This window comes from Dromiciops gliroides, chromosome 1, assembly GCF_019393635.1.
Source record: "Dromiciops gliroides isolate mDroGli1 chromosome 1, mDroGli1.pri, whole genome shotgun sequence".
NCBI classification, from domain to species: Eukaryota; Metazoa; Chordata; class Mammalia; order Microbiotheria; family Microbiotheriidae; genus Dromiciops; species Dromiciops gliroides.
The window spans coordinates 366,127,950-366,152,191 of record NC_057861.1 but is presented as its reverse complement, the minus strand read 5'-3'; the positions used below and the strand labels follow the sequence as shown (position 1 = coordinate 366,152,191).

Genomic DNA, 24,242 nt, shown 5'->3' with positions numbered 1-24,242 from the left:
TTTGCGACAATAAGGAATAGATAGAAATGCATTTCTCAAGCCCAACTTACTAGTTGTCAGGTTTATTCACATGAAAGATAACTTTTTTTTCCTGGTTAAGGAGATTAATTTATACATTTATTCTTTTGTGTCCTGGGGAAATATTATCTTTTTCATACTTTTAATTATCTAGAAATCATTTTAATTTATGTCACCAGTATTCAAATATATATTCAAAATGATTCAATAGGAAGGGCTGTTCAACAGCTATCAAATGTTGACTTATTTTAATTTTGTGCTCAGAAGATAATAACAGAAATTATTTTAAAATTAATTTCACATTCAAGATGGGGTATTTCAGAAGGAAAATTTGTAGCCTTTGATATAAAAATATTTAACCACTAAATATACAACATGGAAAATTTATTAAACCAAAGAAAAATAATAAAGGAAAAGCATGATCAAGGTTTGTTTTTCTTTTTTGTTTTTGTTTTGTTTGTTTTTTAAGAACTTACTGGCTTTACGTGAGGGAATCTGAAAAATATTTCTGGTGACTTTTCTTTGAGGGTCACTTAACCACAAAGGAACCCCTCTGAGGTCTATCTGACTTAGACCGTAGAGAGATGCCTCAGCATTTGAAATCACCTTTGTAAATTATAATGCAACTTATATAAATAAACATATTTTTAAAACAAATATCACTTCACCCCCTGTCCCATACCTCCAAATGAGTAAACTTCCACTTTGACCTGCAAGGATCTTTTCTCATAGAAAGGATTTTTTTTCTCATCAACTCAGTCTTTTGGGACTCTTCAGTGATTGATGGTGCAAGCCTTTTTCATGTTTATGCTTTCTCTAAAACCTGAAAAGGGTGTATCAGCTCATATGATTTACTTTAGAAGTTAGAAAGGAGTCAGGATGTAAGAACATTTGTTCTTTTTCAAGAAAGGGAAGATTCAAACCAATGACCTTAAGGTAAAAGAGGAAACATGTAATTTGAAGGAGTTTGGCTGCTAGTGCCTACAGATGAGGTTGAGAGCAACTTTTTAAATAATTAATACCATTAGAAGGTAGAAACTGAGCTGATGGCAATGCAAATAGTGGTGAAAGTTCCTGATTAAGAAAAAAAACAACAACATCAAATTCCATATGAGTTTATAATGTTTAGAAAAGTACTTTAATAAATAATTACAATCAAACATTTTTGGAATTTAACAAAATATATGTAATGTTACTGTATGAATACAGCAGGATACACAAATACCTATAGATAAGACAAAATCATATGCCTTTAACTTTATGCTTTGCAAATAGCTAACTTAATAGTATTTTTCTGCAATATAACATCTCAATTGCTGCACTCAAATTCACCTGGAATTTATTAGGCTCTTACCTACCCATGGTAGGTTCTGAAGAAGGTACTAAATTAAATATATGTGTGTGTATATGTATATGTGTACATATGCATATACACACATATGCATCAGGGAGATATACCAGTTTAATAATAACAATGCAAACTTAACTAATATTAAGCTTTTAAGAAATTCATAATTCAAGTGTCAAGACAATTTAGGGGAGAGTTAGCATTTGGTTGGGAGAGAAGGTGAGAAAATAAAGGAAGTTTAAGGGGGAAGCTGGGTGGCACAGTGGATAAAGCACCAGCCCTGGATTCGGGAAGCCCTGAGTTCAAATCCAGCCTCAGACACTTGACACTTACTAGCTGTGTGACCCTGGGCAAATCACTTAACCCTCATTGCCCCACCCAGAAAAGTGAAGTTTTACAGAAGAAGTGAGTTTGAGCAAGGAAAATTAGAAAGCTTTCAAGAGTTTGAGATATAGGGGTGGGAGATAGAAGTCAGGTTTCATTCCACATATATACAATGATATGACGTGACATGAACACTGGTAGAGAGACAGAAAAGTCAAAAAGACTATTTATGAAATGCTTAATAGAACAGCCTTAATGGAGCATAATAAATGAAGCCCACGATTATAAGAAAAAATGAGGTCAGAGCCAAAATGCATAGGAATCAAGTACCAATCTAACAAGTAGATATTTTATTCAATATGCAATGGGGATCTATTGAATATTTTTAACAATATAGTGAATTGATCATATCTATCTTAAAAATATTATTCTTTTAGCAATATGTATCATGGATTATGAAAGCATGAGTCTGCCTAAAAGCCTTGTGTTATCCATATTCCTATCATTCTAGGTGCCAAACTACCTACCTCATTAGTGCTAAGATGTATAATAAATAGCAGTGGGGAATAGGCATTCTGGATTTTCTTGGAATTGTGCTTAATTTTAAGAAAAAAAAATGATGACTTTTATTTACATGACTTTTCAGAAGGAATGTTTTCTGCCAGATAATATATCCTGAGTTTGGACTTGAAAAATATGTTCATAGTATTTATGATTTAATCCTATTACATCTTGTTTTTCATATGAAGTTTTGGTTTCTAAGGACACAAATTGAACTGGGAAGTAGCCAAATCTACATAATAAAAAACAAGTTAAAATTTATATTTTACTTATAACCAAAAAATAGTTATACTTTCTAAGTTGAATAGAAATTATACATTTCTTAAATCATCCTATTGACATATTTATTATTACCTTATGTATGCATAGTTAGTTATTTTCATGTCTTCTAGGGAGTATGAATAACTCATGATTTCCCACCAGAACAAAGTATTAGGTGAACTTCATTGTTAAAAACTCTTTGTGCATAGACTTCTGGATGATATTACAATTAACAAAACTAAAGAAGTCATATCTATGGAAGAATTTTCTAAAAATCAGAACTCTATATTTTTCTTGATTACCAGTCTTCACTGTTTTCCTTATATAACAGTGAAAGTTTGAAGTATTCATCTGCCAAGTTTGGCTCTTAAATTTTATTCTCTGATAATATCATCTATCCATTTATTCAGAACTTTGCTATGTTATAACTTTTCCTGTCAGACAGAAAGATTAAGTTCTTCCCAGATAAAAATACAAATGAAACTTTACCCCAAATACTTTATATGACTTGCATTTCAAGTGTCAGGAAGAACTTTTTGTTTTTTCTGTATTATTAGGCTCATGTTATCACTCTCTTTTTGACCTTTCCTCTATTCTAGAAGAAACTAGAACAATACAAATGGCACATTTTAAATGACAAGAAGTAGATTGACCCAATGAGATTTTATTCTTGCTTGCTAAGGTGTTATTTATATATATATGTATATTATTTTAAGTGTAAATCACAGTGGTGTTGAAAAATCCAAACAAGACATTATTAGATGATTATTATACTTTGTTTTCACAAGATCCATATAAATTTGACATTATTTTGTTTATCTTAAGTTCTTAGAAACTATAAAAAATGTTAAAGTCTGGATTTAGGATAATTAATAGACGTACAGACAAAAAGTAAAAAGAAAATAAATCTACTTGTTATTAAGGAAAATTATTCCAAGGATTTTTTCCACTAGTCAGCTTTCCCCATGCAATCACACAGTATGAGGAATAATGATAATTTGGTTGATCATTTTTGTAATCCTCAAGAAATATACTTGCAGGAATACCAGTCTTGAGCTCATGAATATCCTAAGCAGGATGAGGAATTTCATGTAGTATTTTAAATGTCCATATATTTTATCTCATGATCTAACCTGAATTTTCACAAAAGATGAAATGTGCCACTGCTCAGTAAATAACTAATAAGTGAACTAATTTAGTGAACTGATGGATTGAAAGTGATCTTCAATATCCAATAGAAGAATATAACTCAAAGTAATGCTGATATTCCTCAAGTTTCAGGAGAATAGGTCACTACTTTATTTGGGGAAAATAGGTATTTATGTTTCTTGGTTCTTCATAGAAGAAAATTTTGCTAAACATAGTTGATCTCTTTCCCCAATTTGGAGAATGTCAATCATACAGAACAATATCAAAATTATTTTACTTAACATGTTTCAGACTACATATTTTTTTCAGTTTCAAAGCAAGAGTATTCTTATTAGAATGAGGATAAAAATAATTAATAGAATAATATGGGAACTTGAAAATACAATCTACACATCTTTTGGTGGAAATTATGCCTAAGTAAGATCCAATCATTGGGGATCTGTCCTGTTTTAAAAGACCTTTAACAAAATAAATTCTCCTACCATACATGTTTTATTATTGTATTATTGTAAATATCTAAGAAGTAACTGGGTGACACAATGGAGAGAATGCAAAAACTGGAGTCAGGAATTCCTAAATTGAAGTCCAGCATATGACACTATCTGTGGGATAATGGATAAAACACTTAAAAACTATCACATTTTCTTCCTTTATAAATGGGATAATTTTAGCATCTATTTCTCATGGTTGTTGTTAGGGTAAAATGAGATAATATTTGGAAAGCGCTTTGAAATTCTTAAAGCAATATTTAAATTTGATAATGTTAATGATAATACAAATATATAATTTTTCATAAAACTCACTTTAAAAATATTGGCTTTTATACAGCATTGCATTTCCTCAAAGATCGTTCTTCAGAAGTAATAGATAATTTAAAGGTATTATTGACTTTAGGGCATAAATTATTTGAACCTGCCCTAATGAAGAAGAACAAAACAACTATCCAAAAGAAAAATCATAATTATTTAAGTGTAAGAAATGGTTTTAAAAATCCCTATCATTTCCTTAAACTCATGTTATACATATACGAAATAAGAGCTGTACATAAAAAAGTATACAGGAAATATATGCTAGATTTGATGATAGATTCAGGAGACCTGACTTCAGGGTGCAACAATGATGCTGAGTAATTTTGAGGAAATTGCTTCATCTCTCTGGGTCTCCTATCCATCAATTGTAAACAATAATGTCTGCCCTGTGGACCTCATAACATTGTATTTTGGTGGAATTAAGTGAGGTCATGGATGTGAAAGCTCTTTGTAACTGCAATGCTCCTACAGAAACATAGTAAAGTGGAAAGAAGGAAGTTAGGTAGAGCTAGAAAGAGTGCTGGGCTTGGAGTCAGGAAAACCCATCTTCCTGAGTTCAAATCTGGGCCTAGACACTTACTGTGTGACCCTGGGCAAGTAACTTAACCCTGTTCACCTCAATTTTCTCATCTATAAAATGAGATAGAGAAGGAAATAGTAAACTTTTCCAGTACCTTTGCCAAGATAACCTCAAATGGGGTTATGAAGTGTCAGGAATGAAACAACTCAACAACAATTATAGTGGAAAAAACACTATCAGGAATAACAGGACCTGGGCTTCAATCTTATCTGTAATACTTATACTAGCTGGGTGGACTTGGACAAGTCACTTAACCTTCCTAGGCTTCAGTTTCCTAATTTTAAAAATGAGGGTTTTCAATTAGATGGCCTCTGAGGCCCTTTTTAGCTCTAGATTTTTGATCATATAAAATATACAAACCTAGTTCCATGGTGTTAGATTAGGTTCCCTTTCCAATGATAGTACTCAGCATCTGTGACTTCATTAGTGTGGGCTCTGACAGCTACTCTACACATAATAAACTGTATTCAAGAGTTGCTATGGCCAAAATGTTTGTCACCCTATAGCTAACATGGAGATGATAGCCCCTTAATTACAGTGGTCTTCAGATGAATGACACAGTCTGCTGCAAAGCTGATCCTTGAAAATTTTCTCTGGGTAGGACCACCTAGAGCTTCTACTGGAAGAATGACAATGAGAATTCACGAGCTTCACCCACACAGTCTCTTTTCTAATTAGATTTATAATTTAATTTATATATGAAATTCTCAGAGAAGAAATTCCCTTTACTAACATAGATCAGTAGCTACTCCTCAATAATTGTTTTAGATCATTGCCTAGGGACCTTTTGATGATGTCTATTGCCACAATATCAGTATACATTGTTAACATGGGCTCTGTAATAAGTATACTATATATTAGAACTTCCTTTCCTCCCAAGGGAGCAAGATAATGAACTGACACAACAACCAGCAAATCAGAAGGATTTCTGAGGCTCAGAGCTTCTTTACATACCAGTAGTCCTTTGTGAGTGAACTGAATTTGAAGATGCCTGTAGCTTCCAGGAAACATGGAACAAGCCTTGATCATCTCAAGGCTTACCTTAAGCAGAATCTGCAGACTCAAGACCTTGCTCTAGAGTTTCTAAACAGCCTGCTTCTTGGATTATTGTGTCTATAGATATTTTGTTCCTTAACCCTACCCAACCCCCCATTCGCTGCCGGAAAGCATATCTAGAATATCTCACTTTTTCTCTACTCTCCTCTGGTTCCTTGTTAGGATCTTCTTACTCCTGTAAGACTTATCTCAGACAATAAATGTTTTTAATTGGTATATTGGACTATGTTTCATTTCAGGTCACTTCATGGGAGGCCTTTTGTTAACATTGTCAAAGACTGAATTTAAACCCAGGTCATCTTGACTCTAAGACGATCGTTCTATCCACTAAGCACCACTGACTTTCACAACTAAGTAGCACTTTTCAAACACTAACCTTATCTGTCTGAAGTAGGCAGTGCCATAATTATCCCCTTTTTCCAGATCAGGAAAGTAAGGCTCATTGAGGGTAGATTGTTTGTGCACTATCACCCAGGTATTGAGTGGCAGACCACAAACTGAAACTCATATTTCTGACTCCAAGATCAGTTTTCTTGTCACTATGCTATTCAGTCTCTGTCCATCCTGCAAGGTTGTTGTGAAGATCAAATAAGATTATGCATGGTATATAAAACTTTAACTGCAATATGCTCTATAAATGTATAGTTCTTACCATAGTCATGGCTTTCATTATTATTTTAGTGTGGATTTTATTGACTAGTGGGGAATAGGTCTTTTATTGTATGATCACATTATCATACCCTCACCTTTCAGATAAAAAATATATATGTGTACGTACACATTTATCACATTAAAAAAAAAAAAACATGGAGGAGAGTGGTATTTTTCCTCATCATTGTGGAGTAAAATTGCTTTGAAACCAGCAGTATATAGAAAAAAAAATCACTGTCCTTTTAAAATTTCAGTCTCTAGCAAAAAAATAGCTAGTGCTATGGGAAATATCAGCAATCATTAAAAGTCACTTTAGACTGAAGGGAGCCCACAGGGAAGGATCTTGCAGGCATTGTTTGAAAGGCACATTCCAGTATTCTCATCAAATTCTCAAGGGCTGTTCATTGTGACTGCCATTTAAGGAAGGCTTATGTATGTTAAGAATTAAAATTAGACACATATGCTTTAACAAAAGTCAAAATAGAGCTTAATGTTCCCAATTCCCACTTTAACATCATTCGCATTTTTGTGATATTTAGATAATGGTAGGATTTCAAGTCATTTCTGAAACAATGCCTGGGAAATCCCAACCCACAGATATGTCTAGGATTCAATTAATATTGTTTTATTTGCCATGGGCAAACCTAGGAGGAATGGTAAGAAATTGACAGTAGGAAGCACCTAAGTAGCAAATCTTTTTTAACTGAAATGAAGAAGGAAATGCTGCCCTTTTTATATTCAAAATTTTATGGCCATTGCAGCCATGAAAACGTCCTAGATTTTAATGCAATCTAGGAAAGATGGTCCTACAAATTACTTTATTTAAAAAAATTAAATAACATATGCATGATGGTATCCAAAAACATTAAAGTGCTTTCCAACAATATGTTTTTCATCAGTATGCAGATATATTAGATAAGTTAATTCAATTCAAGAAAAATTTTATTAGGCACAATACATGTGCCAAGAACTGTTTTGGATCTTAGGATATAGTGACAAAAATGGAACAGCTCCTGCTTCCAAGATGTTTACATTCTTCTGGGGATGAAAAAAGGCAATATATCCACATACACATACACACACACACACACACACACACACACACACACACACACACACATATATATATATATATATACACAAATATATCTGTGTATATGTAAAACATTGAGCAAGAACCAATGCCCCCGACAGTGCTCTGAGATCATGTTAACAGTTGTTGATCTTGTTAAAAATTAAATATAGTTTTTATCTGCTTGTATCCTACAAAAATAATTAATAAACAGATGAGAGAAATCAATTTTATATCTCCTACAATTTACTTCCATACCTGTCCTCCTATGGACAAAACAGATCAGAGAACATAATGTCTCTCTTACAGGAAAAAACAGATCAGAAACAGAAAAAAACAAAAACATAATAACAATTTATTTTTCCCAAGAAGAAAGAAACATGATTATTTGGAAACCCCCTCCTTAGAATGGAGCTCAAAGACTCTCTCTTCCTAAGGGTATTTTTCTTTTGCATGACAATGAGGGTTAAGTGACCTGGCCAGGGTCACACAGCTAGTGTCAAGTGTCTGAGGTCAGATTTGAACTCAAGTCCTCCTAAATCCAGGGCCATCGCTTTATCCACTGTGCCACCTAGCTGCCCCTTCCTAAGGGTATTTAAGGTTTCTTTGCTCACTGGTTGCAGGTTAACTTCACTAGCATGATACAAATTAACTCAAAGCAAATGCAGTTTAACTATTTCAGTTATAAGAAGTATGGAGGAAATACAAAAGCATCATGATAAGATTACAGGATTCCAAAAATTGTTTTGACAAGGATGAGGATGCCTAGATGTTCCCATAAAATAGGGACTTACTATCCTGAGGAAAGAAGTCACCAGGTGGGGATTAATTTGCTTGCTATCTGGATTCAGTTCGGAGTTCAGTTGAAGCATATTTTGCTCCTGTTAACCCAGGGTTTCATAAAAATATTTTTGGATAATAAGGCACTTACATCAAATCCAGGTGATCCATACATTCATATTAACAATCTGTATTACTAAAATGAGTTTTAACAAGCATTTCCTTTACCAATGAAATCATGTGTTTACACCAAAAAAAGAAGAGATATAGAGGAAGAAATGGAGAGAGACAGAGACTCGGAGACAGAGGGAACTATTGGGAGGACCAATAAAGATTTTATTCCAGGTGTTGAACTACCTATGCAAAGGCAGGTGATGTAATGTCACAAAACAGGATGATTAGTGCTTAAGTTTTACTGGAATGGAGTGTGCATGAATGAATTAGAATGGATTAAAACTGAAAGGACAGATGGGAGCTTGATTATGGAGACAGGTAAGAACAAGACTAGGGATTTTGTGTTATTCTAAAGGCAATAGAAAATTTAATATTATTGTGGAAGGGAGTGTAGGGAATAGGGATGTGTGAGTGTAACAAGGTAAAACCTTTGTTTAGAAATACTATTTAGCAAATGAATGATTATTATATTGAAGAGGAGACTGGAAAATTAACTGCTCATTGCACTATTTCAGCTAAAAGTGTGAACTAGCACAGAGGCTTTGTGACTGGAGAGACAGGGAAAATATAAAACATTTTGCCTAAAGAGAATTGGTGAGATTAGACAACTAATTGGATATGGGTGACATCAGGAATGATTCTGAGCTTATTAAACTGAGGTGACTTAAGTGTCTAAATGTATATCCAAAACAACAACAACAACAAAAAAACAAAAAACAACAAAAAAACCCGCCAAAACCAAAAAATAACCAAAAAATAAATAAATGTATATATAGAAGTCTCAAGAAAAAAAGTGAGCTTTTTATTCTTTTGGTGAGGATAGAAGATATTTTGTGTTGGATATGTTGAATCTGAAAGGCATACAAACCAAATAATTGGAGGAGTCCATAAGGCAGCTGTCAATGAGGGACTTGAGTTTGAGAATAATATTAGTTCTGGATAGATGATAGATAGTGTGTGTATGCATGTATATTTTTCATGTGTGTATTTATTTATACATTTAGGTATTGACTTCATAGAACTAATATTTGAATTTATGAAATTAATGAGATCACCACAGGATGGAGTGTAGAAGTGGAAGAGCAGAGAACTAAAGACAAAATTTACTTAATGGTTAAAAGGAGGATAATCTGGCAAAAGATATTTCTTAAAATATTTTAAAACACAATCTCATACACAAAGTAAACGATATTGTTTTTATTTCTGCATTTCAATCCTTGTGGAATTGAGGAAGGGTGGGAGAGTACCATACAGTGTCACTGAATGAGCCTTGGCCTTGGAATTTGGAGGCAAAAGGTTTTGAAAGGTGCTACTGATGGGTTACTATCTATATGATACTGGTCAAACATTTTAATCTTTTTGGTATTCAGTTTCTTCACCTGTAAATTGGGGCTAACGGTTCTCATAGCACCTGCCTCCCTCTGTTGCTCTAAGTAGAAAGTGAGATCAAGTAGTTAACACACTTTGAAAGTTCAGTTAATATTATCTGTATAAGTGAACTCCAATTAAAAACATAAAAATAAACAAATATTTCTATCCTTTTGTTGTTTTAATTAACTTATCCTGCTTTGATTTGTAACTGTCATATATTTCATAAATAATTCTATATAAATTAATCATTTAAATGGAAACTTTAAAAATATAGATATAGGGGGCGGAGCCCAGATGGCAGAGGACAGACTGTGACTCCTCCAAGCTCCAGATAAACCCGTCCTCTCATGCCCAAATAATGTGGTAAAAAATCAAAACCCAGAACAGTGTAATGCATATAAGAACAGAGTGAGACTATTTCTCTGTAAAAGAGGGCAATTCCGATCACCTACTGATCAGGCTGAACAACTCAGCTCACAGTCCGGACCTAGCCAGGGACAGTGCTTCCAGTGCATGTCACAGTCTTCAGCACCAATAGCTGCTGAGACTCTCATCACGGACTGGTGAGGGGGTTCAGTAGTAGGCCAGGGCGAGGTGGAGGCAGTATCTACTGGAGTTGGGGCAAAGCACCCTGGGTTTGAACCAGTGGGCTGAATCGAGTGGTGGTGGCTCAATGGGGGAGGGGCAAAAGCACTCCAAGCTTCCAACCATAGAGAATCATAGTTCAGTCAGACTTCTGTTTCCAGGGCAAAGAGAAAGCAGCCGTGATTACTCACAAGCCAGGCAGGTTGAGAAGAAGCCCAATCACCCCCTGGGCCATGCTGCAGCATGAACAGTGTGCCCTGGAAGCAGCGCTACACTTCAAGAAGGAGTAAAAAGCCAAGAAATAATAAGCCAGGATGAATAGGCAGAGAAAACAGAAGACCATCAAAAACTTCTTTGGGGGAAAGGTAGACCACAATACCACCTCAGAAGACGAAGATAATAACAGGGTCAAAGCTCTAATATCCACAACTTCCAAGAAAAATATGAACTGGTCTCAGGCCATGGAAGCTCTCAAAAGGGATTTTGAAGAGAACATAGGAGAGATAGAATGAAGATGTAGAGAAAGAGAGGAAGGAATGGAAAGAGAAATGAGAGCAATATAAGAGAGTCATGAGAAAAAAGTCAACACTTTGAAAAGCCAAATGGAAAAGGAGATTAAAAAATTATCTGATGAAAATAATTGCCTAAGAATTAGGATTGAACAAATCAAAGCTAATGACCTTATGAGAAACCAAGACACAGTAAAGCAAATCCATTTGAATGAAAGAATAGAGAGCAATGTGAAATATCTCTTTGGATAAACAGCTGACCCGGAAAAAAAATCTAGGAGAGATAATTTGAAAATCATTGGACTACCTGAAAACCATGACCAAAACAAGAGCTTAGACACCATCCTCCAAGAAATTGTGAGGGAAAATTGCCCTGATATTCTAGAAGCAGAAGCTAAAATAGAAATTGAAAGAATCCACCGATCACCTCCTGAAAGAGATCCCAAAAGGAAAACCTCCAGGAATATTATAGCCAAATTCTAGAACTCCCAGGTCAAGGAGAAAATATTGCAGGCAGCTAGTAAAAAGGAATTCAAATACTGTGGAGCTCCAATAAGGATAAAGCAAGATCCAGCACCTTCTACATTAAAGGACCAGAGGGCATGGAATATGATATTCCAGAGGGCAAAGGAACTGGGACTACAGCCAAAAACCACATACCCAGCAAAACTGAGTGTAATCTTTCAGAGGAAAAAATGGAAATTCAATGAGAAAGAAGACTTTCATGCATTTGCTATGTAAAGACCTGAACTGAATAGAAAATTTGACTTTCAAATACAAGACCCTGGAGAAGCATAAAAAGATAAACAGGAAAAAGACTTCAGGAGGGATATTAAAAGATCAAACTGTTTATATTCCTACATGAGAAGATAATACTTCAAACTCATAAGAACTATCTCAGTAAGGAATTCACAGAGGACACAGGTCTGAACTGAATATGAAGGGATGATATCTGTAAAGCATTTATGTTTTGTTCTTTGTGGGGCAGACAGGGTGGGGTGTCTTATGTCTGGGGCCAAATTTGGGCTTGGGGCCTCCTGGGTCCAGGGCTGGAGCATTGTCCACTGTGCCACCTAACTAACCCATGATGACATCTTTAAAATAGGGTTGAGGTGTAGGAGAAATAGACTGGGGGAGGGGGAATGGGAGAGATGGTCTGTTGAGAGGTTGTTCACATGAAGGAAACAAGAAAAAAGCTTATGGAGGGGAGGGGAAGAGGGGGAAGTAATTGGGGAGAGTGAACCTTAATATCATCAGAATTGGCTCAAAGAAGGACTAACATACATACTCAAGTAGGTATAGTAATATATTTTTGCCCTGTGGGAGGAGAGGAAGATAAGGGCGGTGGGGGGAAGAGAGGAAGGAGGGAAGGGCAGAGTGGGGGAGAGAGCAGTAAAAAGTAAAACACTTTCGAGGAAGGTAAAGATGTTCTGCATAACAGCACAAGTATGACATATTGAATTGCTTGATTTCATAGGGACGGTTGAGGAAGGATGGAGGAAGAATATTTGGAACACAGAATTAGCTCAAAGACCTTTAACTCATCAGAGTGAGCTCATGGAGGGAATAACATTCACATCCAGTTGTTCAATAGAGTAATTAAATAGAGTAATCTATTTAACCCTAAAGGAAAGTATGAGGGGAAGAGGATAAGGAAGGAAGGGTGAAAAAAAGGGTGTGCAGAATATGGGAGGGGACAGTCAGAAGTAAAACACTATTGAGGAAGAATAGGTTAAAAGAAGAGAGAAAATAGAGTAAATATCATGGGAAGGGAATAGAATGTAGGGAAATAGTTATGATGATTGATTATAATGGCAAAACGTATTCTACCTACTTTGCTGGGCTAATATGAAGAAAATTCTTTGTCAAGTTTAAGGTACTTTATTCAGGTTATGATGAACAGGATACTATCAGAAAAACCTGGAGAGACCTACATGAACTGAAGCAGAGTGAAATGTACTGTAAACAAAATCATACCAATAGTGTAAGATGATCTGCTGGGAAGCATGTGGTTATTTTCAGCAAGGCAATGATCCAATATAACTCTGAAGGACTTACGAAAATGGCAACCCATCTACAGAAAATGAAGTGGTAGTATTTCAAAATAGATGGAAACATAGTTTTAATTTTTTTTCCTCTTTGACAATTCCTCAATCTGAAGTTTTGGGGTTTTTTTGACTGTTTTCTCTCACAACCAAGCTAATGTGGGAATGTTTTCCATGACTACTCATGTATAACTTATTTTGAAATGCTTGAGTTCTAGTGGGTGTGGGGTGGGAATGGAGGAGGAAGAGAAGTTGGAACACAATTTTTTTTTAAATTGATGTTAAAATTTGTTTTTTACATATATGTGGTAAAATAAAATTATATTCAATAAAAAATAGTAATACAGATATAAATTGGCATATTTTATGTCATGTCAAGTCAATAAATATTTAATAAGCACCTACAGAATGCAGAGAGCCCTGTCCTTGGCACTGGTCAAAGTTCTTTAATTTTATTCTTTGAAAAGGTCTTTTGAATCTTAAAAAAAATAATTTGATATTTTCTTATTCACCAGTTACATACAAACATAATTTTAACATAAATTTCTCAAAACTTTGAGTTCCATATTTTCTCCCTGCCTGCCTCCCTTCCTCCTCTTTCCTCACTGAGAAAGCAAGCAACTTGACATAGGTTATACATGTGCTGTCATGAAAAAACATATTTCTATATTAGTAATGTTGTAAAAGAAAAAATATTGAAAAAATCAAGTAGAAAAAGGGTGCTTCATTCTGCATTCAGACTCCACTAGTTCTTTCTCTGGAAATGGACAGCATTTTTCATTATAACTTCTTAGGAATTGTTTTGGATCATTATATTGGTGAGAATAGCTTGGTATTCACAACCCATCATAGTACAATATTGATGCCAATGTGTATAGTGTTCTGCTGGTTCCACTCCCTTCACTTTGCATGTTCATGTTCATCTTTCCAGATTCTCCTGAGAGCTTCCTGCTTATTATTTCTGGTAGCACAGTAGTAATCCATTGCAATCATTTAGCACGACTTAGTCAGGTTTTCCCAAATGACGGGCATCCCCTTAATTTCAAAATCTTTACCTCCATTAAAAGAGTTGCTATAAATCCTTTTGTACATATAGGTCTTTTTCTTCCCTTCCCTCCCCTCTCCTCCCCTTCCCTTCCCTTCCCTTTGGGTTACGGATTTAGCAGTGGTGTTATTAGGTCAAAAAGTATGCATGGCTGTATAGCCCTTTAGGCATAGTTCCAAATTTTTCTACACAATGGTTGAGTCAGTTCACACCTCCATCCACAGTGCAATACTGTCTCAATTTCAGCAAATCTTCTCCAATGTTTATCATTATCCTCTTCTCTCATATTAGCCAGTATGATAGGTGTGTAGTGAAACCTCAGAGTTGTTTTACTTTTCATTTCTCTAATAAATAGAAATTTAGAGCATTTTTTTCATGACTATAGATAGTTTTTCTGAAAACTGCCTGTTCAGGGGCAGCTAGGTGGCTCACTGGAAAAAGCACTGGCCCTGGATTCAGGAGGACCTGAGTTCATATCCGGCCTCTGACACTTGACACTTACTAGCTGTGTGACCCTGAGCAAGTCACTTAACACTCATTGCCCTGCAAAAAAGAAAGAATGAAAGAAAACTGCCTGTTCATATCCCTCAACCTTTAATCAATAGGATAATGTCTCTTATGTGTAAATTTGCCTCAGTTCTCAATATATTTGAGAAATGAGACCTTTATCAGAGATACTTGCTGCAATTTTTCACAGTTATGATTACTGTGTATTTCCCTCCATCCTATTCACCCCTGTTTATTCTACTCTCTGTTTATTCTACAGTCTCTGTGTGCCTATTTCTGTCTGTCTCTGTCTCTGTCTGTCCCTATGTCAAGGTCTCTCTCTGTCTCTCACCTTTTACCCTGTCCATCTTTGAAAGTGTACTGCTTCTGACTACTACCTCCTTCAGTCTACCCTCCCTTCCATAACCTTATGCTGTTCTCATTCCTGCCCACCCCTCCCCAATTTCCTCTATGGTAAGATAGATAGATTTCTGTACCAAATAGAGTTTCTATGTTAATCCCTTTTTGAGCCAGTTCCAATGACAGTAAGATTCAAGGACTCTTACCTACCTCCCCCATCCAACCCTCCACTGTAAAAGCTTTTGGGTGCCTCTTTTATGTGAGATAGTTTAACCCCTCTACCTCTCATTTTTCCCTTCTCATTCCTCTATTTGATCCTTTAATTTAATTTTATTTAGATATTGTCCCTTCATATTCAACTCACACCCTATGTATATGCCTTCTAATTTCCTGAATTATGAGAAAGTTCTCAGGAGTTACAAATAGCATTTTCCCATGTAGAAACATAAACAGTTTAACCTTACTGAATTCCTTATGATTTCTCTTTCCTATTTACCATTTTATGCTCAAAGTCAAATTTTCTATTCAGCTCTAGTCCTTTCTTCAATCATGCTTGAAAGTCTTCAGTTTCATTAACTATCCATTTTTTCCACTGAAGGACTATGCTTAATTATACTAGATAGGTATTTCGTGTTTGTAACCCTAATTCCTTTGCCCTCCAGAATATCATATTCCAAGTCCGCCAATCTTTTTTTTTTTTTTTTTTTTTTTTGGCGGGGCAATCGGGGTTAAGTGACTTGCCCAGGGTCACACAGCTAGTAAGTGCCAAGTGTCTGAGACTGGATTTGAACTCAGGTACTCCTGAATTCAGGGCCAGTGCTTTATCCACTGCGCCACCTAGCCGCCCTCCACCAATCTTTTAAGATATAAGCTGCTAAATACTATATTATCCTAAATATACCTATACATTTGAATTGTTTCTTTCTGGCTACCTTCAATATTTTTTTTCCCTTGACCTGGGAACTCTGGAATCTTTCTATAATATTCCTGGGAGTTTTCATTTTGGGATCTCTGTGAGGTGTTGATCAATAGATTTTTTTTTCAATTTCTATTTATTTTATTTTGATTTTGTTTTATTGTTTCTTGATTTCTCATGGCTTTATTACTTAAGCTTATTAGCTTCAACTTACCCAAATCTAATTTTTAAAGATTCTGTTTTTTCTTCAGTGAATTTTTGTACATCTTGTTTTCATTTGCCAAATCACTTTTCTCTTCATTGTATTTTTGTGCTTCTTTTAAAATTTGTCCTGTTTTATGTTTTATCTATTTTATTTTCTTCACTATTTTTGTGACGCCTTTACCAAAATGTTGAACTCTTTTTTATGATTTTCTTTTATCTCTATCATTTATTTTCCCAATCTTTCCTCTTGCTCTCTTACTTGGTTTTTTAAAAACTTTTTGAGCTCTTCTAAGATGTGAAACTAATTCATTTTTCCTTTCTAGCTTTGAATATAGCAGTTTTGATTTTATAGTCCTTTTCTGAGTTTGCGTTTTCATCTTCCCTGTTACCATTATCACTATTTATGGTCTGGATCTTTTTTTGTTTGTTTATTGTTCTTTTCCCAGCTTTTTACTTAACTCTTATCTCTATATTGAAGTTGGGCTTTGCTTCCATGGTAGAGAGGCATTGTCTCATGGTTCTGTTTTTTTGTGCATCTGTTTTCAGAACTACTTCAGAAGGTCAGTAAGTTTTGAATTTTTCCAAGGTGTTATCATCTAAAATAATGTGTGTTTACTACCCTTTTGGCCAGTTTTCTGGTCTGTGAATGACCATAAACATTCCTTTCTGCCCTAGATCTGTGACTAGGGACTCTGCTCCCATGGAGTTGCAAGTTCAGTGGTGCTAGTGCTCCTCTTTGCCCTGGGACCATGACTCAGTACTGTTATCTGGATCTGCATATGTGTAATGCAACAAAGTCTTGTACCTAGTGCTGACAAATGAACCCCCTTACCATCTTTAGGCTAATAGCTCACAACTTCCTTACCACTGCTTCAATTACTCCCAAGGTCTGTTGCTGGATTCCTTTGGTGTGGCCTATACTGGCAGTCTTCAACTGAGTGCACTCTATTGTCAGCACTGGTTAAAAAGAGGCCTCAGTTGCCCTAGATTGGAAATTTGTTTTTCATTCCATCATTTTGTGGGTTTTACTGCTTCAGAATTTGTTTTGAGGTGTTATTTAAAGTTGTTTGGAGGGAAATTTGAGACAGCTCTGGCAAGTTGCTACCTTTTCTCTGCCATCCTGGCTTCATCTTTCTGATCCAGTCTTCCGAATTAAATATAACAAGTTTATAATTCTCAAAGAGCTTATAGCACATTAAGGGGATTTGATAGATAGATAAATAGATGGATATATGGATAGAGAAATAATGTGTAATAACTATAACATAAAATATAACATGATAAATACATGAACAATTTATACATGAAAGTATATACAAGGATCCAAAGATGGAAATATCACCTGTATATTTTTTGAAATATCATGCAACACATATACTTTAGATATATTCTAGTATATGCAAAGATGTGATTTATATAGTATGAAGCACTATTATTTTATTTCAAATGTTGAAAATATATCGAGTGTATCATAATATTCTTTGAAAATTTTTCCCATGCTACCAAGGGTGAAAGTTCTCATTTATAGAGCAAGATTCCAGTTTGTCAAATCTTTACTTTCTGAGACTCTCCTTGACACTTTGAAATATTTTATTTCATTGTCAGAAGAAATTCCTGTAAGTGTGGAGGAAAATAAAGTATTACAACAGTTTACATGTATAAAGATAATTGACCATACAAAGAATAAGTTTGAAGATATAGATATTTATAATATAATTATAACCAATGAACAAATATTTAGTAAGTACATATTATGTGCTAGAAACTCCCATGCCATTGACTCCTGGGTTTATGGACATGTACTTCAGTATTATCTATTAGAAATTTTGCTTGAATAGGTTTAACATATTCATATGGAGAATATTGATTAAAGATATTCTGTGTGTATCAAAAATATAAATATTCAATATGTTTTAATATTTGGATGCAATATCTATGATGGTATTTTTTTACTTACAATACTACACTTATAAAATATTGGAAAGGATAAAATTTCCAAATTTTCTGAAATAATTTTTTGACATTTTCAGAAGTACAAGGTATATCAGAAAGAAATTACATTGAAGACCATGACAGGCAGGACAGCCAATCAGCCTTTTAAAGATGTGTCATAGAACCAAAAGGCAGCTCCAAATTTAACTGCCAAAGTTTTAGAAGGAGGCTAAAAAGATGGATGTTAGAATTTGACATTTGAATCTCAAGTTGAAGGACAAGTTGAAGAAACTTATAATTGTTAGTCTTATTTACTATTTATTTTCAGGCTGTGACATCATAGATTATTTTTTTGTAAATGAAATTTTATAATGCAGGCTAGTTACAATCAAGAATTCATATGTGCCCAGATATCAAAAATAAAAATTTAAAGTGAAAATGTTGATAAGCTGTCCTTAAAAACCTTACTCTGACACCTTTTAATGGAATATTTGATAGACATTAGTTACATGCATACTTCATTTCATTCAAAACACTTATTTGATGGATTGACAATGTTAGAACTGTGTGACAATTGGGAAGGAAGAGACGATTCAAAGTTTAGATAAAGCTTAGTGCCTGGACTTATGACCAGGTATCATAGATACCTTTATGTTATATTTTATTTTATTTCTTCTAAGTGAGTCATCCTTGATAACATAGTATACCCTGCTCATCGTATATCTCTCCATTAATCTTTGGGTCAAATATATAAGATTGTAGGATAATGGTTTAAAGCTAGAAAGGAATTCTATCCATAATTCACAGTCACATAGAATAACCATAAGAACAGTTGCAAGAGTAAGGCTTTTGGGCTAGTGAAAAGTCTGGAATCATAAAAAATGTTAGACTGTGCAACCCATACCAGTCTCTTCCTTTCATCCTTTATTAGGTTCATTGTCAAACAACATGATGTGTGTATGTGTCTGTCTATCTATCTATCTATCATAAAGCTTGTGACCATCTTGTAGCCAAAGATTATGTTCTTGCCTCCCTTTGACCACCAAAAAGGGATTTTGTATTTGATTTTAGCCAATGTCTCCAGTGATGTCTTTGCTGATGAAATCTCCTTCTATGAATTGGATGTTTAGGCCATGGACCAGGTCTGAGAGGACAAAGGTTTCAACAAAGACTCTGACATGAACTCCCCATAGGCAGTATTAGCCACTACTTGAGTGTTCTGAGAGTTCAAATACTACCCAGGACATAGCTATGATCTCATTCCTAGTGGTGCTTATCTCCATTCCCATCTTCTGCCTATAGACATTGCCTGAGCACCAGGAGGAAAAGGAACTAAAGGTGATCAGGCATTGCAGCTTCAACAGGAGCAACATGGCCCTTTCCCATACCATATTCACTGACTACTTCATGGTAGAATCAACCTGCCTTATGTGGTTCACTTTGAGTTGGTGCTTTGGTTTGTAATCTGCCCCATTAAGATAAACTTCTTAAGAAAGATCCTTGGGCAGCTAGATGGTGCAGTGGATAGAGCACCGGCCCTGGAGTCAGGAGTACCTGAGTTCAAATCCGGCCTCAGACACTTAATACTTACTAGCTGTGTGACCCTGGGCAAGTCACTTAACCCCAATTGCCTTACTAAAAAAAAAAAAAAAAAAAGAAATATCCTTGATATCCCCACCACCCTACACTCTGTGACTCTCATCATAGGACTGGTACATGAAACTGAGTCCAGGGTGCAAAAGAATATGTCCCAGGCCATCCTAAGAATCATCCGACTTGTATGGGGCTTCATCATATTCAATCTCTTGCTACTCCAAAGGGCTTGAAATCCTGGGGCAAACCTTGAAGGTCTGAATGAGGCAGCTGGGAATCCTCATCATCTTCCTCTTCATTTGAGCCATTCTCTTCTCTACCACTGTCTACTTTGCTGAGGTGGATGAACGAGAATTCTACTTTTCCAGCAACCTTGATGTATTCCAGTGGGCAATGGTCACAATGATGACAATGGGCTAGGGGAACATTTGTCAAAAATTGATCTAGAGGTGATAGGGAACTACTGGAGTTTATTGAGAGGACAGATGACATGGTTGAACCTGCACTTTTAAAACATCACTGGGGGGCTCAAGGTGGCACAGTGTGTAGAGCACTAGCCCTGGTGTCAGGAGTACCTGAGTTCAAATCCAACCTCAGACACTTAACACTTACTAGCTGTGTGACCCTGGGCAAGTCACAACCCTCATTGCCCCACAAACAAACAAACAAACAAAACATCATTTTGTGGCTGAATGGAGGTTGGATTAGAGTGGGGAAAAGCTTGGGGCAGACAGACTCACTGGAAAGCTACTTCTACAATCCAGAAGTTAGATGATGAGGGCCTGTACCACAGTGGTAGCAATGTCAAAAGAGAGAAGAGGGCATACAGGAGAATTACTGAAAAGGTGAAATTAACAGGCTTTGTCAACAGATGAGATGGGAGGGGGTGAGAGATAGTAATAGAGGATTTCATTGTTTGTTTTTTTAGGATGGGAGCACAATCGGTATTTTTAGGCAGTAGAAAATAATCTAGTAGACAGGGAGAGATTAAAAATAAGTGATAGAGTGGTATTGATGAAGAATACAATCTATTGCAAGTGTAAGGGGCTAAATTTATATTCCCTTGTGTGAGCACTTTCCTTGCTCTTCTAACAAAAATTAAAATAAAAATAGAAAATCCACAAAAACAAAGCATTAACATAATCTTATCCTGCATTTGTCTGGTTAAACAGACTAAAATCAGAAACAGGGTACTTAAGGAGTTGAAAAAAAACATTTGAAAATTTAAATAGAAAAAAGACAGTACTTAGCAGTACTTTGGAGTTTAAAGGGACAGGGTAGGGGCAATTTCTTACCCACCCAGAAGATCAGAAGATTGAGGTTCAGCTTTCCTCTTCATGGTCAGCCATCTGTAAGGGATTAAAATCCTAGATATACTGTCTAAAATGTCTAATGAGTGGTTGCCAATCTATAAGGGGCTAAATTTATATTCCCTTGTGTGACCTCTCTGTGCCTAAAGTTGAGTACAGTTACTATGTCATATCACAAGGCATGACAAAAAATGCTTGAAAGTTTAACTCTTGTTAAAGCTTATAATTTATTGGTGACCACTCATTAGATTTTAGAAAGACTAGCTAGGATTTTAGCCCCTTACACAGGATATGGGATGGAATAAACTCACCTGAACAGGTAGAGAGTTAAGTTTTGGTGAGAAGTAAAGCCACATCATTATATAAGACAAGGGTGAGGGAGGAGAAAGTAGAAGAAAGTATATGAATGATATGAGGTGAGGAAAAGGTGAAAAGAAGGAATTCACAGAAAAGGGCCATAACTGGTTTTATAAAATATGAGTCAATGTTCCAAGTGAGTAAATGGGGGAGAGGAAGTTAGGGAGAGTTAAGTAGGAATGAAAATATTTGGAAGAACTTTCACAGAAAATGGGATAGTAGGTTGATTACCCAGGGCTAGTGAGGATTACCCAGGACAAGTGAGGTCTTAGTTGAGGTTGTTTAACATAAATTTGTGGTAAACCCAGTCAGAATGGTGGTGTGATTTTCTTCACTTTCATTCAGCAGCATATGATTATGGCAGAAGCCAAAAAATGGTGAAAGTGATCAAATAATGTGGTATGCCAGGACACAATCAATGAAATGATGAAGGGGTGAGATTCAAATGAGTACAGAATATATTTTAATTTGATCACTAAAGGATCAAAAAGATGGAAGAAGAGAGTGGTTAGTACAGGGAAGATGACCAAAGAGAAAATTGAAGGTTTAAGGGATTAAGGTCATGGGGTGGGACCTTTGAAGTTATCTGATCCAACTCTTTAATTTTGCAGAGAAGAAAACAGACATGGAGAAGTTAGTTGTGTGATTTGGCCAGGATCACTCAGGTAGTGGAGCTTAGAGTCAGGCACTGAATCCAGATCATCTGTTATCAACTCCAACACTTTTTCTACTACACATGCTTTAACTTTCATTTAATTTTAATTTAAATTGGAAGTAGAGGGATTACTCATAATCTTCATCCCATTCCCATTCTGATCAGCATGGGAGCTTTGACTTCCACTTCTAATGAGGCCCAGTTCACCAATCTTAGGTAACTTTCTTTTACATTGTCTATGAAAGATATCAGAATTTCATTGAATTTGAAGCCAAGAGCCTATCATAGGTAAATCAGAGAATGTCAGTTATAAGTGACCTAAGAGACCACCTAGTCCACAGCTTAACAACATATTTGGCTAGTGAATATTCAATATTTGAAGTCACTGGTGGGGAAAACTGATGACCTCTCAAGGCAGCCCATTCTAAATATGGAGTGCTTTAATTTTTAGGGTGATTTTTCCTTTATGGTCCAGTGTAGGGAAGCTCTGGGTTGGGCAACTATAGGCAGAAAGACAAATTTGCCCTGCCACCTATTTTTTGTACTGCCTCAGAGTTAAGAATAGCTTTTACATTTAGAAATTCAGCTATTCTTATTTCTAGGGTAGTCCAAAACACTCTACAGGCTGAATTTGGACCATTGCCCATAGTTTAGACATATGATTTGATTGTTTTGGAGAAACTCCAGTATAGGAACTTACTTCACCCATGTAGGACAATAATCCATGCATACTTTATGGGTATATAATGCATTCATACTTTTAGGGTAATTGCCTAGGACACTGAGAGGTTAAGTGATATAGATAGTATGTGTCAGAAGCAGGGATTAAATCCAGGACTTCCAGATTCAAAGGCCAAACCTATATTCATTATACTAAACTCTCTCCTCTTTTATCTCTTTTCTCTTAGTTTTTGTCCTTTTCTTCTCTTTTCTCTCTCATTATCAGGAATTGGTCCCAACAAAGAAGTTAAATGAATTGTCCAAGGTTGCACAATCAATAAGTATCAGAAACAGGACTTAAACACAGGTGCCACTGAGTGTGGATTTACTTTTCCATCCCCTAACAACACTGCCTCTTTATAATTTATAACATTGCTCCTACATCATTTAAGTCATTTAAGAGGTTCAGATTTTTCTAATTTAAGAAATAAGTAAAATTCTTACATTAAATACCTCATTTTTATAATGAAGAAACTGCTTTGAAAACATTAAAGTGCAGAAAAATGTGCTTATTTACATAATGTCAAACATCATGAATAACATGAAACAGAGGTGTATATTTTCCTGGTGTTGACCAGAAAAGAAAATATAAAAAGTTAAAGGAAAAATTGATAGAGAAACCAAAATTGTTGATAATTATTTTGTAGAAAATTTCGGACTATAGTATTTCTAAAGCTGATTTCTAATGTTCATTGCTTGAGATAAAAATATCAAGTCTTGCTAAGTTAATTAATATGTGTATTCATATGGTTACATACTTATGTATAATATGTATGTATATATATGTGTGTATTTATGTACATATTTCCTATCAGTTTAGATAAATATGATTTTAGGCAATTAATCTTAAGAATTGGCTCACTATGAAGCGTTATATTATTTTAATGATAAGATGAGCAAAGAAAATGCAAAGCTAATTTGTAGGGAAGGGATAGATATTTACCCTTGAGGTAAACATAAGGTTCTGAGTTTTTAATGAAACTTGAAATGGAATTAGATGACAAGACATAATTTACTTTTCCAAAAGAACACAACAAAAAGTAAAGATGCATACATATTTTCTGAAAAGAGTTGTAAACATATAAATTTCAAAAAGAGAAAGAAAAATGATAAGTTATAAGTGCTAACAGTCATTTGGTTTTTACTAATCTCCAAAAAAATATCTCATTCCAAATTTCTTTCAGTATTATCTTTCACATTCTCATCATTTTCTATGAATATGGATCAGTCATTATGAATGTGATGAGAAGTTTAGTAACACAACTAATTTTACTTGAATCACCTGGAAAATAAAAGAGAGTTATCTCTACATCAAGGCATATTTTGTGACTTGAACAACATTTTTACGTAGCATCAAAGAGATTCTGCCAA

General features: G+C 35.1%; 1 protein-coding gene and 1 pseudogene across 1 annotated transcript in view; both read left to right on the top strand.

The window, feature by feature from the left end:
• The window catches only part of LOC122749261, a 91,956-nt pseudogene extending 71,680 nt beyond the window's left edge, over positions 1-20,276 (top strand).
• Positions 1-24,242, top strand: part of CDH18 (cadherin 18) — a 1,453,365-nt gene that overhangs the window by 92,970 nt on the left and 1,336,153 nt on the right. The window lies entirely within an intron of this gene.